The sequence below is a fragment of the Meleagris gallopavo genome, chromosome 2 (genome assembly GCF_905368555.1).
Source record: "Meleagris gallopavo chromosome 2, MGAL_WU_HG_1.1, whole genome shotgun sequence".
Classification (NCBI taxonomy): Eukaryota; Metazoa; Chordata; class Aves; order Galliformes; family Phasianidae; genus Meleagris; species Meleagris gallopavo.
In genome coordinates this window covers 52,631,639-52,648,144 of record NC_139405.1, presented here as the reverse complement: position 1 = coordinate 52,648,144, position 16,506 = coordinate 52,631,639, and the positions used below count along the sequence as shown (strand labels likewise).

The 16,506-nt window shown below is 35.8% G+C and overlaps 2 long non-coding RNA genes across 2 annotated transcripts in view; one reads left to right on the top strand and one right to left on the bottom strand.

Annotated features, from left to right (window-relative positions):
* LOC146544979 (uncharacterized) overlaps positions 1-16,161 on the bottom strand; it is a 35,155-nt gene extending 18,994 nt beyond the window's left edge. The window contains exon 1 of the long non-coding RNA XR_014881365.1: positions 15,587-16,161. This is a non-coding gene — a long non-coding RNA (uncharacterized LOC146544979). The remainder of the gene's footprint in view (positions 1-15,586) is intronic.
* Positions 7,227-16,506, top strand: part of LOC146544978 (uncharacterized) — a 31,782-nt gene continuing 22,502 nt past the window's right edge. Inside the window, exon 1 of the long non-coding RNA XR_014881366.1 lies at positions 7,227-7,555. This is a non-coding gene — a long non-coding RNA (uncharacterized LOC146544978). The remainder of the gene's footprint in view (positions 7,556-16,506) is intronic.

Below are 16,506 nucleotides of genomic sequence, written 5' to 3'. Positions count from 1 at the left end.
TTTTGTGTTTGTCTGAACATATCCTTGTATTTTAAATTAAATTCTGTACTAACTTCAGTGAAAATAGCTCGAAATAAAAAGGTGTGTGGGAATGAAATAGTGATTAAAACCCAACATCCTGCTCAGTCAAAATTAAAGTTCCAAGTAAAAGTTCTCAAAAGCCAAGGATATATTTGTTGGAATTAGTTCTTCTACAAACTCACATCTGACATTTTCCCCCAAACTGTCAATATGGACTAGTGGCAAAGATATTCCAAACTTCTGTGAGCTTGACAGGGTTCCTGGCTTTTGCAACTGTCTTGGGCAGATGAGTTTCTCTTGTCCAAGGTCAATTTCCTCGGAGAAAACAGAGAACAAAACCAGAGAATTTCTTTGTTAAATGTTTGAAATCAACTGCTACAATCTTTTATCGAGGTATTACATGATATCGTTCAACTTATGTCATTATAACACTCGTGAGAATTGTGGTAGCATGGTTCTTATTGAGCTGATTCACCAATTCATCTGCTTTATTTTAGACACGTATCTCAGACTCAGACAAATCTGGGAGCGTGTTCTTCTAATTGACTCCAAAGGGAGTGAAGACAACCAACTCAGAAGTGTCTACACTCTCGGTCTGTAGTTAGACCATCTAATGATAGACAGTATCTATGTTATTTTTCAAAATAACGTTTGTCTGAACAAGGAAAAAGTGCCCATCTGGAATACAAGTGGGAAAAAACAGGTAGGAGTTTAGTTGTCACTTCAGAGGAAATATAAAGGAGATAAAGGATGCAGCTTTTCAGGCGTTTCTCACCACCCAGAAAGCCATTCTTTCCAGTCTTCAGTTCTTCTCCACTTGATTACAAAATAAAACCTTACAACAGTGTTAGTTATTTTCTTTTATTGAACTCTTTAGTTTGTTCGTGATTTAATGAAAGATTGAGAAATGCTTGCAAAGGAAATCCACAGACACTGGCTGTGTTGATGTCCCATGATATATGTTTTTCCTGTTGTGTCCTGTATTCCGAGTCACACTGAAATTTGCAGCAAGAATTAACTTCCAGCAAAAATCCCCCTGAAGAAGCTATGAAGAGGAATCTTGGGACTTATCAGACACTAAAAAGGTAGCCTAAAAGGTAGCAAGCAGGTAGCAAAGGTCTGATTAAATGTTCTCTAATGTGATCAGGTTGTTTTAAAAAAAATAACAGTTCTACATGAACTGAATCAAACCTTTCAGCTAAATATAACTCAGTAGCAACTTTCTACTCATGTGTTCTGTCAGAGATTATCTTATTTCATTTTATAGTGCAGAAGACATTAAGTAATATTTGCAGTGTCTTTATACTTGTGAAAAGATGTGATTTCTGCATTTATCTTTTCTTTTACAACCTTGCTCTAACAGTACAGCTTTAATATTTCTGTAGATTAGATTTTGCGTGTGTGTGTGTGTGTGTGTGTGTGTGTGAGAGAGAGAGATGGATGGTAGAATAAGATGTAGAATCATATTTAATAGTCAGCTATTCTTTAATTCTGCATATATTCATCTCCTGTTAGTCAAGCTTTCATGTTACTAAAATGTAAATGTGATGGAAAAGACTGTAACAACAGAAATGCTGTATACGTTCTAAGTTTTAAAACCTTATTGTTAGTAGAATCTTTCTTGATCTTTACCATTGATCTGTATGTATTTTTTGGTGTTTCACCCCTCTCAACATATTATCAAATACTCAAAAAATAATGTATAGCTTTCTGAAGCGTATTCAGTTCAAGTAAAGATGCTAATAAAATATTAGAAGGAGTTAAAATTTAATGAATGAAAAAGTACAATAAGTATTAGAAGTGCATTAGATATGCAATAGAATTTGATAGCAATTTAAGGAATTTCAGATACAAAAAAATTATGATTCTTAATCCAAATTCTGTGTACTAATGTACTGATTCAAATTGATTAAATAATCATCAACATAGAATCTGAGAATTATAGAATCACAATGATATGGGTTGGAAGGGACATTGAAGATCACCTACTTCCAACCTCCCTGCTATGGGCAAGGATATTTTTCATTAGATTAGGTTGCCTAAGTCCGCATTCGACCTGGCTTTGAACACTTACAGGGATGGGGCACCCACAACTTCTCTGGATGACTTGTTCTAGTGCATCAACACTCTTACAGAAAAGAATTTCTTCCTTATATCTAATCTAAATCTTCCTTCTTCTAATTTTAAGTCTTTACCTCTTGTCCTATCAAAGTTTGCCAAAATTACCAAGAGTGGAATTATATAGTTTACATATTGTGTTTACTAGGATATAACTGCTAAAGATTTTCCTGTATAAGGGAAGCACTTCTGGTCAATCCTTGGCAGAAGTCTGTATATATGCAATCATTTTGATTGCAATCGACCTACAACACTGTGAGTTAAACATTCTATTGTATGTATTTATCAGTAAATTGTATAGTCCTATGACTTTTCAAACATCTATAATCTTAATATTAGAATCCATATCCAGCTACATGTATACAGGATATTCATGGTTGCAACAAGGTGATATAACTGACGTAGCTTACTGTTTTAGACAAGGAAGTGGGAAATGGTCTTTGGTGCTCCAGGAGGTTACAGAGAAACTTCCACTGTTCTATTCTCTTCTATCTCCAGTGAAGAATGCAACAATAAATGAAGCAGCATTTAAGTGCTGAGACAGCACTTAAATTAATCTCGTTTAAGATCACTTAGGTCTTGGAGGATTGTTATTCAGTTTCAGTCATACTTATTTATTCTCAGCAGATTTTTCTGTCAGGTAACCATGAACTGCAGATATTATGTCAGACATACATATATAATAGATTGAAGACCCAGATTACCAAGGTCAGTTTAGCTTAATGAATTGATAACATTCAACACTACAGCATTAATGAAAAAAATATCTTTATATGTAATTTGCTTATGTGATTTAATCAAAATACAGCACATGCAGGAAGAAATGGATAAATGAAGATATTTGATATTGAAGCATAATGTAGAGAGTGATTGTTTCCTGATATTGCTAATTCTCAGTTGAAAGCCTATGCTACTATAGAAAGTTTGGAAGCCTGTCATTGGCACACTGTGAGAATTATGACAGTAAAAATATTTATTCTCATTTGATTTTACATCTGTAAACAGATGAATACCAAAAATAAGCTCTTAAGCTTATTGTATTGCTTATTATTTAACAATTTGTTGAGAGAGAGGATCTGATGGAAATAGTGACATTTTTATTTATTGCTAAACGCAGTTTAAATATGAGCATTAGAAGATTTTCCTAAAATCTGATTTGTTGTGACTCCTATCAGAGGCCATGACAAATCCAAAATAATTTCCAAAGGTCAGCATTTCATATAGTAGTATAGTATATCTGTTGGATGATTGTTGGATTTTCTGTTTTAATCTCATAACTGTGCATTTTTTGGTTGTATTATTTTAATATTTTAATGCTTATTGTAATAACTTGTCTAATTTTGTTTACATTTACACAAACACATGAAGTGATCTGTCAATTAATATCTATCATGCTGTTATTGTTTTACTAATGTTAAATTAACTGTGTCAGAGAAATGCACAATTAGTTTAAAAGTTAACTGATTTATTTTTCACGTTATTAAAATTACGTATAATTTCACAATAAGAAGCTTTACACCATGGGTAAATGAAGGAGTGTTTATCTATTCTGTAATCACAGTTTATGTATGTAAATGCTGTAACTAGAGTACAATGATCTGATGTAGTCAAAATACAATAGAAGTATTATGGTTTCAAAGTGGCTTAATGCTCACATGTCCCCGTGAGTCAAAGAGAAAATCTACTATGCTCACTAATGTTGAATCTGAGTTTCTGATATGAATGAGAACATTTTTTTCTGGTACGTAGAGGGAAATTTGCTTTTATTTCCCCCTCAATTTATTTTCTTGTTAATATACTTTTCCATTCATCAAATGACATTTACAACACTGATAGATCATCTGTGTTGATCATTGTCTTAAGAACAATTCTTTCCATTAAGTTGTTACAAATGCAAGTAATTTTCTTCCATTTTTTTGTTTGTGAGTAAATAAGCAGAGGTGGCACAAAAGTGACCCATCATTTTTAAGAAAAAGGAAAGAAAGAGAAAATTGCAGTTCATATTATTTAGTCCTTAAACTTTCTCTTCTGGTTTTAAAGTCAATTTCCTGTCCGTAGGTTTCATTGAAATAGAAAACCTCCTTGCAGCCAGCATTCATTTCTTTCCCTACTAATTGTCATTCATTTGTAATCCCAAGGTTAAAGAACTGAAAATTGATTTGTGACTTTGTAATATAGTAGGTTTAATCCTATTCTAATAACAAAGATACCTCGCTTTTTACTAGTACTTGATGGAAGAAGGAGAGGATCAGCTCTTAGAAATGACTGCATTGAATGTTTGGATTTTCCATTCCAGACCTTTTGGTTATGCAACATTTCTACTCTTCAACGAAAGTTGCATATTGTGTTTTTAAAATCACAGTCATAGGTATTCAGTAAGACTGTAAATACTAACTAATGACAGCTGAATAACTTATTTCACTGATTAATACAGACTCCTGAAATATTCTAGGAAATAGCTTTTTTTGGATTTTCTATAGAATTTTCATTAAATGTTTCCATTTTCAAATTCTCTCAACATATATTGTAGTTTCTATTTTACACTGCTAACTTCTAAAACAGCTCTCTTTCATCCTTATTAATCTCTACCAGAATATAATTTAATGAGAGCACAATACTGCATGTAAAGTAAACATGTACTAAGACAGATGTTCTGCATATAACTTTTAATTAAGAAAATATTTGAGATACTTTATGATCTCCTCAGTGTCAAAATTGGAAAAATTTGCTGGGGGATTAATTAACATCCTAGAGCCTATGCGATGTTACAGATGCTCTTTTTATACTGCTATAGTATTGCTATCAATTAGAAACATTTAATATTTAAGTTTATGTTATTTTTGTAATTGAATTAAATAATGGCCCATGTGTTGTCTTTTACTCAGCTAACATTTACATTACAGTAGAAGGCACATCAAATAGATTAGTTAGGATTACATAGTGATATTGATCCTCATTGTATTTAGTTAACTCATAGTAGTCAGAAACTTCCTTTTTCAAAAAGATGGGCATTCATGTAGGGGACATCCCATAGGATTTAAGAGATATGGCGTGTACAAATAGACTAAGGCATACATTTGTGTGTTTGTGTAACTCTCTGTGTTCTCATGTATCTAGCTACAGATAGGTGTCTATCTATCCATAAGTGTATTAACTCTTGAAGTCAAGGAAAAACTGATCAGTTCTAAGCACAAAGAATGATCCAATCCATTCTGAACTAGACCAATAGCCAGGATGCCTCACTGGCATGCAAATAACTACACTGACACTGACTCAAACTGAGTCTTCTCCCTTGATCTTACTTCAGTGCCCTTGAGGATTGGGCTATATGTCTATGCAATAATGACATACTGTTATGTGAAAAGCACCAATAATATATGCTGTTCTATGCTATAATGTAATGTTATGATATATATGCTAATATAGAGTTTTTTTTTTATTATTCCAAACCTAGGGAACCATCTCAGTTAAAAAGCTTGAAACAAAACTTTCGATTTTGATATAAGTTAGGAGTGTTATCTTGTGCAGATATCCAGTGTATGTAAGGGAAAAATCATAATAAGCCAAGAGAGGTGCCAGGTCTTCTTACATAATTATCACTTCCATGACATTTACCAATCATAAGAAAACTTGATCCAAAAAATCAGTCTGTGTTTGCTGACAGCACAGAAAAATCTGCATTTTATTCAACTCTTAAATTAGAATCCTTTCCACCTATGAGATAGGAGAAAGCTGAGTATTTTTTGTCATTATTTGGCCTCAATACTGCTCTTATATTGAAAAGATCATTACATTCCTTAGTGATGCTTATTGTAGTATTGATGCTCACTAATGGAGAAGGATATAAAGTCAATGTATTTCATGCACACCAGAAAACTGTTACTAACAGATAACAACTTTTGATCATGTACTCCAGAATTTATAGCTAACTCTTAGCAGTCAATAATTGTGTATTCATTGTTCATAAAAGCTAACATCATCCTTAATGTAGCTGGAGAGGTCAGGTGAACCATACTTAAGAATGTTTCTCACGTAAATTTTCAAGAACACTAATCACTTATCACTGATTAAAATTAGAGAAGCTGCCCACTTTGGAAAAATAATATATCCTGAGAAGATTTAAGTATGCATGCAAAACAGATGAGTGGAGATTAACCATTGTTTACTGGAGGTGAAACAAAACTAATTTCTGCAGAATTTGTTCTTGGCATGGCTATCTGATGCATATTTCACACGAAAATATTTATAAATCATTCAGGTTGCATTACTCACACTCAAAAATTGGAAAAGATCCTTTTCCCCAGATATTCATGGTATGTTTTCATGTAAGTACCCTTTATTACCAGATTGTTTATTACTTATTTAGGAAAAGATTTGTCTTCTTACATAAGGAGGTCATTTTTTATTTACTGTGAAGAGATGGGAAGTCATCAGCTCTAATGCAGAATAATATTCTGTCAATGTCCTTCACTCTGAACTATAAGGTACTGTTTCCCCAGACTGTTTTTCAAGCAAGTAGAAGTGACATTGTTTCAGCATATTTCAGGATGGCCCCATTCCAGGGAACTCAGGACACAAATAAGACTGATAGGCCCTGAACGCACTCAACTTGCTCAGTCAAAACTTGGCCTTAGCAATGCAAAAAGAATGCCTGTCTCATTGATGAGTCCTTTTCCTACATGTCCAATGTCTTTACACTCTGCTATTTAAATGCAGTGCACAAAGAAGTTTCATCTCACTACACTGCAGTATAAAATTTCCCTCCATCATCTATGGTCTAAATTCAAGAGCCAGCAAAACATAATTTGAAAGTGGAATTAAAGGCTTGGATTTCCTCTACTTAGAGATTAATGTTACCCAGTATGAATTTTATTTCTTTCCAAAAGTCAAGCTGAATTTCAGCTGCTGCAACTGCATTCATCCATTTGCCATCTCAGCAAGTTTGTCCTGTGTAAATATTGTGATCTTAATAAATAAATACTGAAGCACAGCTGGTGTTGGCAAGATATCACTGTTAGGTTGCTGCAGCCCTGCTATCACCAGTGGATGTTGCTAATTATTCTCACAACTGGAAAGTATGGGGAAAGGAATGCGGAGCAGAGTCAACAGAGATTGTAACACACACACAAAAAAGGATGTTTATCTGAGTTCAGAGCAAGGACATCTGAGCACCATGAAGGCAAGCATTTCATCAAACCTGATTATGAACTGCTTCCTTACTGAAGCAATCACGTTAAAATAAAGAAGAAGCTATATACTATTTGTTTAAAATTCTTACCATTTGTTTTAGTGGGCAAGTGATAGAAGTTGAAATATTTAAGGAAGACTACTAAAAATAGCAAATAAAACCATAAAAGCCTGGAATGAATGAGTCCACTGGAAGATATATGTAATTTTTTGCTCCTTCTGTTTTCCTGTAAGTATATTAATAATTTCTGGACATAAAATTATTATTTCTTTTGTTTGCTGGCATGACGAGGAAGTGGATAGTTTTCAAACATATGCAGTATAATACAGCAGAGAAGCAGCATGTGCCTTCCAGCTAAAAAAGTAATTCTTGTATTTTCATCTTTTTAGTAGATGGCAGCTGAAGAGAATGACTGCAAAACTCAATACAAATTGGTCTTTTATTTGATTTTCAAATCATCATTACCTGCCAATATTGACACTATTTTGACTTTCATGTATACTATTGTCTAGTGTGGCTGACTGCCAAATAGTTGAGGAAGTGTACTACTCAAGTTTCCACATTTACTTTTGAAAAAAAATTAAAATAAAATAAGATAAAATCCCAAATCAGTGAGTAAAGTTACTGCAGTGTTAAAGCTATTATATATATTTAGCAGGCATTATCTTAAAATGACTTCACAGTTTCAGGAAGGATATATTAAAACTGGGTATCTGACAGCAGTCTCCAAACAGTATTTGCATATCAGAGTAACTTTAAATACTATGTTGTGAGGAAAACCGAAATATACATTTTGTTTTTCTATTTCCTTTTCTTATTTGTCAAAATACAGTTGAGAAGAACTTGGTGCTGAACTTGAAATTTCAATGAATTTGAAATTTCCTCGTCATGCCAGCAATGAATTTTTTTTATCTATTCAGTCTACTAACTCACATAAATTCAGAACAGAAATTCTAGAGACCATGCAAGGAAATACTGAAAAATACAGAGAACATTGAATAAAGAATAAATGAAATGCTCCTGTCACGTTCCAATGAAAGAAAAACAAAATTAAGAGTGTAGAGGTACAGTTATACTAGTTCTCAAAAAGTGAAACTGAGAAGACTGGAAGTTTCAAACATTATGTCTATAAGCAGTCTAATAGCTTAAGGGTAGGAGGAGATGCACTAAAGACAGAAGTGCCTCTGAGTTGGATTGAAGGAGAAATAAAAAGGAGGGATGTGGAGAAAGCATTGCAAATATTAAGATACATATGTTAGTCATCAGAACTTTCCTGACTGCTGTTTAATACAGATCATCTTAATTGGAGTAGTTGAGAGAGAATAAAAAGCAAGTGAACTTTGCCTATGGAGAACCTGTAGGGAGCTTGATCTAAAAAATTCACAAAACTGTTTCCTTTTCTTTTTCCCCTTCACAAAAGACTAAGCTTAGTGTGTATATCATGTAGAATACTATTGTAAGACATGACACAAAAATGTGACTTCAGGTACTACTTAATTCTCTTGCTAGCAGGCATACAGTTCCTGGTTAAGAATACTCTTGTGACTGTTATAAATAAAAATTTTTTACTAACTACATCTCCACCATTGAGACAAGAAAGATTCCTTCAGGCTCTTAATGTGTTTGGAATACTTAATTAGTGAATACTATACAAAAATTAATCCCAGATTAGTATTATTTCCTGTTTTTCCAGTATCCTGTTTAAAATGGTGTCTGAAGTGATAGGACTGCAGTTTTAGATCTCATTTGGTAATTGAACACTTTTATTTACTAGTAGTCCATCACTTCAAATGAGAACACAAACTGGCAAGGGAGTTCCCTGCCAACATAGTATACATAGCAGAAAAAAATAAAAATAGTTTAAAATAGGCCCAGTGAGGAAAGGCTTCATTATAATACCAAAGAGCTGTTAGCGAGGGGGGACAGTTCTCATGAGACAAGGAGAAAACTGAGACATTTAATTCCTTTATTCTCAATTTTAAATGTGGATGAGAGTTTAAAAAATATTTCACTTACAGCATATTTAGTAAGGCTTTCTGAAAGCATACATTTAAGCTGTGTCCTGAAGTTTGCAGTAATTAGGGTAGGATTTCTTCTAAGCATAATTTAAAAGTTTAATGTTCTCTTTAAATATACTTCTATGCCACTGTGATATTTCAGTGATGCTTTGCACTTTGCAGATACAAGCCATAAAGGTAACTGGTCCAAAGCCAGGGTCTCATCTGTGGATGTAGTGAGCTAGGCTTTGATAAATCATGTTTCTGAGAATAACCATCAAGCCATATCTTTCTAGAACTGCTTGCTTATTTCTTATAGTATAACAAAAGAGATAAGTCAGTAAATAGATTACAGGGAAAGCTGGAGAGACAAGGAAGAAATGTTCTTTAACTCAAAAGAAGCTAGGGTTGCCTGATGATGTAATATAAAACAAGAAGAAAGATACTCGGAAATATGTCTGGTTCTACTACAGTGACAGAGAGAAAGCCATTTAACTTTTCACTGTAAGTTTTCTCCAGCACTGAACTTGAAAATAGCCCTTAACTCAAGAAGCAGATCTTGGGCTCACAACTGTCTGAAATCATTCCTTTGGCATGCAGTAGTAATAGAAAAAAAAAAAATAAAAAATCAGCTGAACTTTATCATCATGTAAGCTACTGGAAACAGAAATGAGAGAGAGAGAGAGAGAGAGAGTTTGCCACTCAAAGCTTTGATGTGCTTACATCTTGATTGTGGTGAGTCACTTTGGTCTCCACATCTCAAGAAAGATGTAGCGGAGAAGAAAAAGGGACAATTACATGATGAAGATGATGGAAAAGATGGCTTATGAGAAGAGAATAAAATGTCAGGGATTTATCAGCTAGGAGAGAGGGGTGACATTCTATATCAGCAGTCACTGAGATAACAGGAAAGGGGAAAACAGAATCTTGATAGCAAAGCCTGTAGAAATAAAACCAGGAGGCACTCCAGGACAATTATAGGAGTTTAAATTAAAATACATAGAATACTATCTGCCTGCAGGCAATTAACTTCTGGAATCTTTTGCAATAACAAACCAGAATTGCAGCCAGTGGTCAAGGGATTGTCCTAGTGCTACAGACACCAGGTTGTCCATTCTAATGATTATCACCAGGGTCAAAGCCTAAATGTTTCTGATTGTGGGATTGATGTAAAAAGAATATTTAACCCATCAAAATCAGCCTTGATGTAAAGTGATCTAGAACCAATAAGCAAGTAGGTGTTCAAGTTCAAAGGCATTCTGTGTGAGAAAGGGGAAAATATTCAAATATTTTTTGAAGACTCACTTTTTATTGTTTTGTTTACTTTTTTTTTTTTAAGTAAAGAGTCACAGGTGATGAGATAGTAATAATCACATTTGACAGAAATGAGAATCTGAACTTGATAGAAGGATTTTGTTTTTAGGTTTCAGTTCTAATTCTAGCAGTTTTCTAACTTCTCATCTCAGTTTTGAACTTAGTACAGTGCACTCACAGTCTAAACAGAATACATCCGAAACAAAATATTTTCATTTTCTGAATAAATTATCAGCTTCTTTAATATGTATTTGTGTAGATTTCTATTATATCTGTCTCATATGTGGTTCTGTATTCTTGTCTTGAATTTTTTAAGAAATCATGATACAATGACAATTAAGATCATCCTAATAGAATTTCCTTCCCTGACAACACTATGTTGTTATCTGTGCAAATTTTAGCTCCTCACTTTCCTTCTTTGTCCCTTGTTTTCTGCTTCATTTTCCAGAAAATGTAATGTCAGCTTTAAAAAAAAGTTGTGGTGTGGGATAGGCTTTTAGATGCTTCCAAATGCAGAGACGTATGGGGTAGTTTTTTTTTCAAGAATCTGTTCTAAGATTTTTCTTGTGGAAAAAAATACATAGTTTAAATTTATACTTTGCACATGTAATATTGTCTGAGTTTGATAATAAAACATACATATGTATATGAGTTTCTATGTTACAAATATTTCCTGTTTTTGAGGGAACGTCTTGGTGACATAGATAATTGTATGGAAGCCTAAAATGTGTTTTGATTTCAATGTAATTATTGAATCTACTTCAATGCTCTTCTTTCATATACGATAGCTATGGGGCTCAGCTGCTTCAGACTATCTGGCAGTGAGTTTAATTAAAATCTTCACTAGCACAATGCACATCAAGTCTTTCAAAACAGTGGTACACTGATTGTGCAAATTCCCATAGGTGAGCTCCGGCGCAGGCAGTCTCCATCCCCAGAGCTTCTTTAAAATATCTTCAGGGAAAAGGAAAAGAGAAAAATATTAATGATCAGGAATGGAGGATTGCAGTGGTTATGAGCAGAACAGAATCTAGTATGTTTTCACTGTGTTGCATTGTTGTTCTTTTCTCAATCTGGGTTTCCTTCTTTTAAGGTAGTAACTACATCTGCCTTGACTAAAATCTGACATTTTTGAGAGAGTATGTCAGCTTTTCAGCATTCCCAAAAGTTCTGAGAAGTAAAATGAACAAAATTGATGGGTATGATATCCAGCAGGCCTCAGATTTCTTTCTTAGTAGCCAATTTTAAACATAGAAATGGTGCACTCTCTGTAAGTTTCACTTCATCGAGTCTTGCAGATGATGAAATTCTTTCACTGGTATTCAGAATTCATTAACATGATTCATTGGTGGCTCAGGTAGCAAAGTCTGAATGCCTGAATGTCTCCACTCTCTCATCAAGAAGCCTCAAGATATCAGAGTGGACAATTTCCTCCTGCAATTCTTCTAGTTGGATGTTGCACAATTCAGCTCATGTACAAATGCCAATGCTATAAACAGGGATGCTGGTAATAAAGACAGATGTGGATAGGGCCTATAAATTACCCAGTGGCAAACTAACAAAAAGCAACTGGATTTTCTGAGGAGAAAAAAGAGAGAGAGAGAGAGAGAGAGAACTTTGGAAATCATTAACTCCTAATGAAGTTAGATTTAAAGAGAAATCATGGAAATAAAATCGCTGAGGCAGAAGGTTGAACAGATAAATGGAAATGAATAGTGTGGAATGCAATTTCTGAAACTATGCTGTAGGTTACAAAACATTTACTTAAGATGTAAGGTGATTTAACTTAATCTGACATTACAGTTTATAAGAAGAATAAGTATAGAATTAGGTTTAAGTGTATGAGAACAGTAAGTCTGTGTAGTTTTACAACAATTTAATTAATTTAGAACAAGATAAACGACTGTACACATTAGCTGGTTGTTTAAATATAGATGTACTTTACAGTATAACTCTATATGATAAAGGAGTAAGCTTGCTTAATATCTATGAGAACCAGGCTCATTCAAGTTCTCAGCAGCAGAGGTAAATGCAACATAAGCTTATTTTTCTCTATAAATGATAAACAGAAAGAAAGAAAGGTGCAATAATGGAAGAATTGAAGCTGTAATGGATACTCATTTTGGAATAAAAGCTAGAAAGGTGGCTATGTCTAGTAACTAAGTTTTGATTTTACATTTTGTAGATGGTTGTATGTATTCTGATATCTTGATTTCTTAGTTTATACTTTTTTTTTTTTTTTCAGTGAAGTTAATCTAGCTGTTTTCTTTATTTAGCTGTTTGACTGACAATAGCTATAAGGAAAAAAAAATGGAGCTGCTGAAGGAAAGAAGAGAGAATTAGAAATCCTCAGCAAAGGCCTGTTGCAGTTTCTAGTTCTGATCTTTCTTTTTAGAAATGTACACACACTCAGAGGGCCACCGGAAATGGCTGGGGTAGCCACAGTGAGACGTAGTTTTGGGAGGAAAACACAAACTTTATTTTTTTTTTAATGTTCAGAAAAAAAAACGTAAAAGTGAAGGAAATTTTATCCTTTATATACATACATATATGGGAACCCTGAGTTCAAGGACTGTAACTGCAGTAATGATTAACTTACATCCAAACATGAATCTGTGCAGGATTTGCTTCTCCAACAGGATGCACTTAAGTCAAGAGGACCTAATGGGATTCATCCCAGGGTACCCAAAAAGCTGCCACCATGAGACCTCTTCTCAACTAGCTTTCAACTGTCTTGGGAATCTGCAAGTCCCACCTGGAACTGCTGGGCTTCAACTGGAAGCTGGCAAGATTGACCTGATTTTCAGCTAGGCCTGTCAGTCTCATGTCAGTTCTTGGCAAAATTACGGAAGAGATTATTCTGGAAGGTATTGAAAAACACCTGAAAAACGATGCAGTCATTGGTCACAGCCAACACAGGTTAATGGAGGGAAAGTCCTGTTTAAGTGACTTAGTTTATTTTTGTGACAAAATTATTCACCTAGCTGGCCACTTTCACCTATTCACAAGGAAGCCAGTTGATGCAACACAGTTACAGCAGGCTGGTGATATGTCACTAATTTTTACAAATAACTATAAGTAACTTAGATAAAAGAAGAGCATAACTGAGTTTGCAGATGACACTAAGCTGAGAGGACTTGTTGACTCCCTGGAGACCAGAGGTCTTGCTGAAAGATTTTGACAAATTAGAGGTCTAGATGTTCACCAGTCATTTGAAGCTTAACAAGAGTAAAATTCTAGATTCTGCACACTGTATTTGTATATCTACAGTCTGGAGGACAAGAACAGCCCTACAGAAAGGGACCTGGAGATTCTGGATTAAAGCAAGTTGAACATGAGTCAGCAGTGTGCCCTGGCAGCCAAAAGGACTAGCCACAACCTGGGGCACAACAGGTGAAGCTCTGCCAGCCAGGAGAGAGTGGGGATTATCCTGCTCTGTTCTGCACTGGTGCTGCCTCACTTTGAGCACTGGGTCCAGTTTTGGGTGCCACAACATAAGGTCATAATACTGTCAGAGAGCATCCAAAGGAGGGCTATAAAATGGTGAAGGGTCTGGAGGGCAAGATTTTTGAGAAATGACTGAGGTCCCTGAATTTGTTCAGCCCAGAGCAGAGGAGGCTGAGGAGAGGCTTGATGGCAGCCTGCAGCTCCTCACAAGGAGCGGAGGGACAGCACTGAGCTCTGTTCTTTAGTGACATTGACAGGGCTCAAGGGAATGGCATGGAACTGCATCAAGGGAGTGTCAGGTTGGGTGTTAGGAAAAGGTTCTTCACCAATGGGTGGTGGGCATGGAACACTTTTTGCAGGGCAGTGGGCACAGCCCAAGACTTCTGCAGTTCAAGGGGAGTTTGGTCAGCACTCTCCAGCATAGGGTTTGGATTTTGCCTGGTGCCAGGTGTTGGAGGCGGTAATCCTTGTGGGTCTATTTCAACTCAAGATGAAGCTATACTCTATGACTTCCTTAGGCCTACGTGAGGAAAATTCTTGGTATAAGACTACAAAGGAAGCACCACTGGACCTGAAGACAAAGGTGTCTGCCTCTTTCTTCAATGTGGAAGAAGTTGCATCATGATCATTTACCATTCTGTGACTAATACAGTTGCTATTACTGAGTATAATACATTGTAAAGTATTAGCTTCTGCTTCAGTCCAGAGTGTCATTCACAATGTTTCCTTTGCTCCTTGTGTAGTACAAGTTGTATTACAAGCAAAGGCAATTCCTTAAGAATATCAACAAAAAGATACCCATTAAAAGACAAACAGAAGGAAAGCAAACAAAAAATCAGGTATTTTACTTTTCATTTTGCCCTGTGTTGGTCGAATTGTACTACTTAATTTCAAGCATGCTACCAGGTAAAGTAGTATGGGTTCTTCACTGTGAATTTATAGGCCTTTTACAAATATCTATGGTGCTGGATCTCAAAAAGGATCCCTGATAACTCAGCGTAGGGACATTTCAAGTTCTAAGCCGTACATTACTGTTTTTCTTGATAAAGTTGCTAATTAAAATCCACTCAAGTTTGTTGTTATAAAAGATATGGCTGAAAGGAATTAATGCCAGTAGTCATGAGAATAACTTACAGAAAACTTTTGTATGTTCATTACTTCCCAATTTCAAAGATGATGTTTTATTTAATTGAAACTTATTACATTAAATACTGTTTTTTATACAGCTTCTGCGTGAAGAAAAATATTCTCTCCTGCAAAGAAAAGTTTCTTGTGTTATGAATTATGTCTTTGGCTTTCTGGAGGCTGTCTCGCTCCAATTTATAGGAGGGAGATGAGGTTCTTGTAATATCTGTATAGCCGGCATGAGATTAAGAAACAACGGTTCATATGTTAGTCCAACCAGTTTATTATAAATCCTAATCAGGGAGACGGGGAAGGAAAGGAGGAGGATAGAAAAGATAGGAAAGAAGCAAGAATTGTGTAAAGCGGGGATAGTCACCACCAGGATCCAGCAGCGGCCCCGTTGCACGACGTTTGGAAGGTCCGAGGCAGAAGCAGCAGGGGGGGAGCAGCGTGGCCGGCCTTGGGCAGCAAGCAGGTGGCAGAAGGAAGTCGCGGAGCCGATCCGGGAGGAAGCAGCAGGACTCAGGTAGCAGGCCCAGGAGAGTCCGTCAGCACGCAGGAATTCCGTAGTGAGGGATCTGATGGCAGACACCTTTGTTCTTCTTCAGCATCGTGGTAGAGAGCAGAGCAAGTCCGGGAGGGAGATGAGCAGAGCAGGTCCAGGAGGGAGAGAGGCAGGTCGTGAGGCTTCTCATGGCAGAAACCTCTTCTTCTTCATGAGGAATCTGTTGCCAGAAAAACCTCCAACCGCATGGTTTTCGATTCCTCTTTTATCCTTCTTCTGCCAACGTGGCATTCCTGGGCGCTTGGGTAAGAGTCATGTGCAGCACCTCCTGAGATGGCCATCTTCCTGGAGATAAGCCCACACAAAAGACCGCTTCACAGCTATTTAGCTGCAGCTTATCTCTCTCTCCTTGCCCCTGCCCTTGTCCATCAAAGTTCTCCAAAGAATTTCACAACCTTTGCCCAGGACTTGCCTGGACTTGTTCATCTATGTCCTTCAGAGAAAGGATTTTACAACCGTTGCCCAGGACTTATCCAGGACTTGAACAAGTCCATCTGTGTCCCCAGCAAACTTTGAGACAATGAAAATTAAATAATCTCTTACAGAGGCTTCAAATGATTATCTGTGCAGTAGTCTTCTCCATTTGTACATGTCAGAAATGTATGCATGCAAAATCAATCATGATTCCTATCACATTGCCTGAATCATATCTTTATTAGATTACTTCAGTGTTGGATGAGACATAGTGGAAGACAATCACTGCAGGATGGAAGAGTTACACCCCATGAATG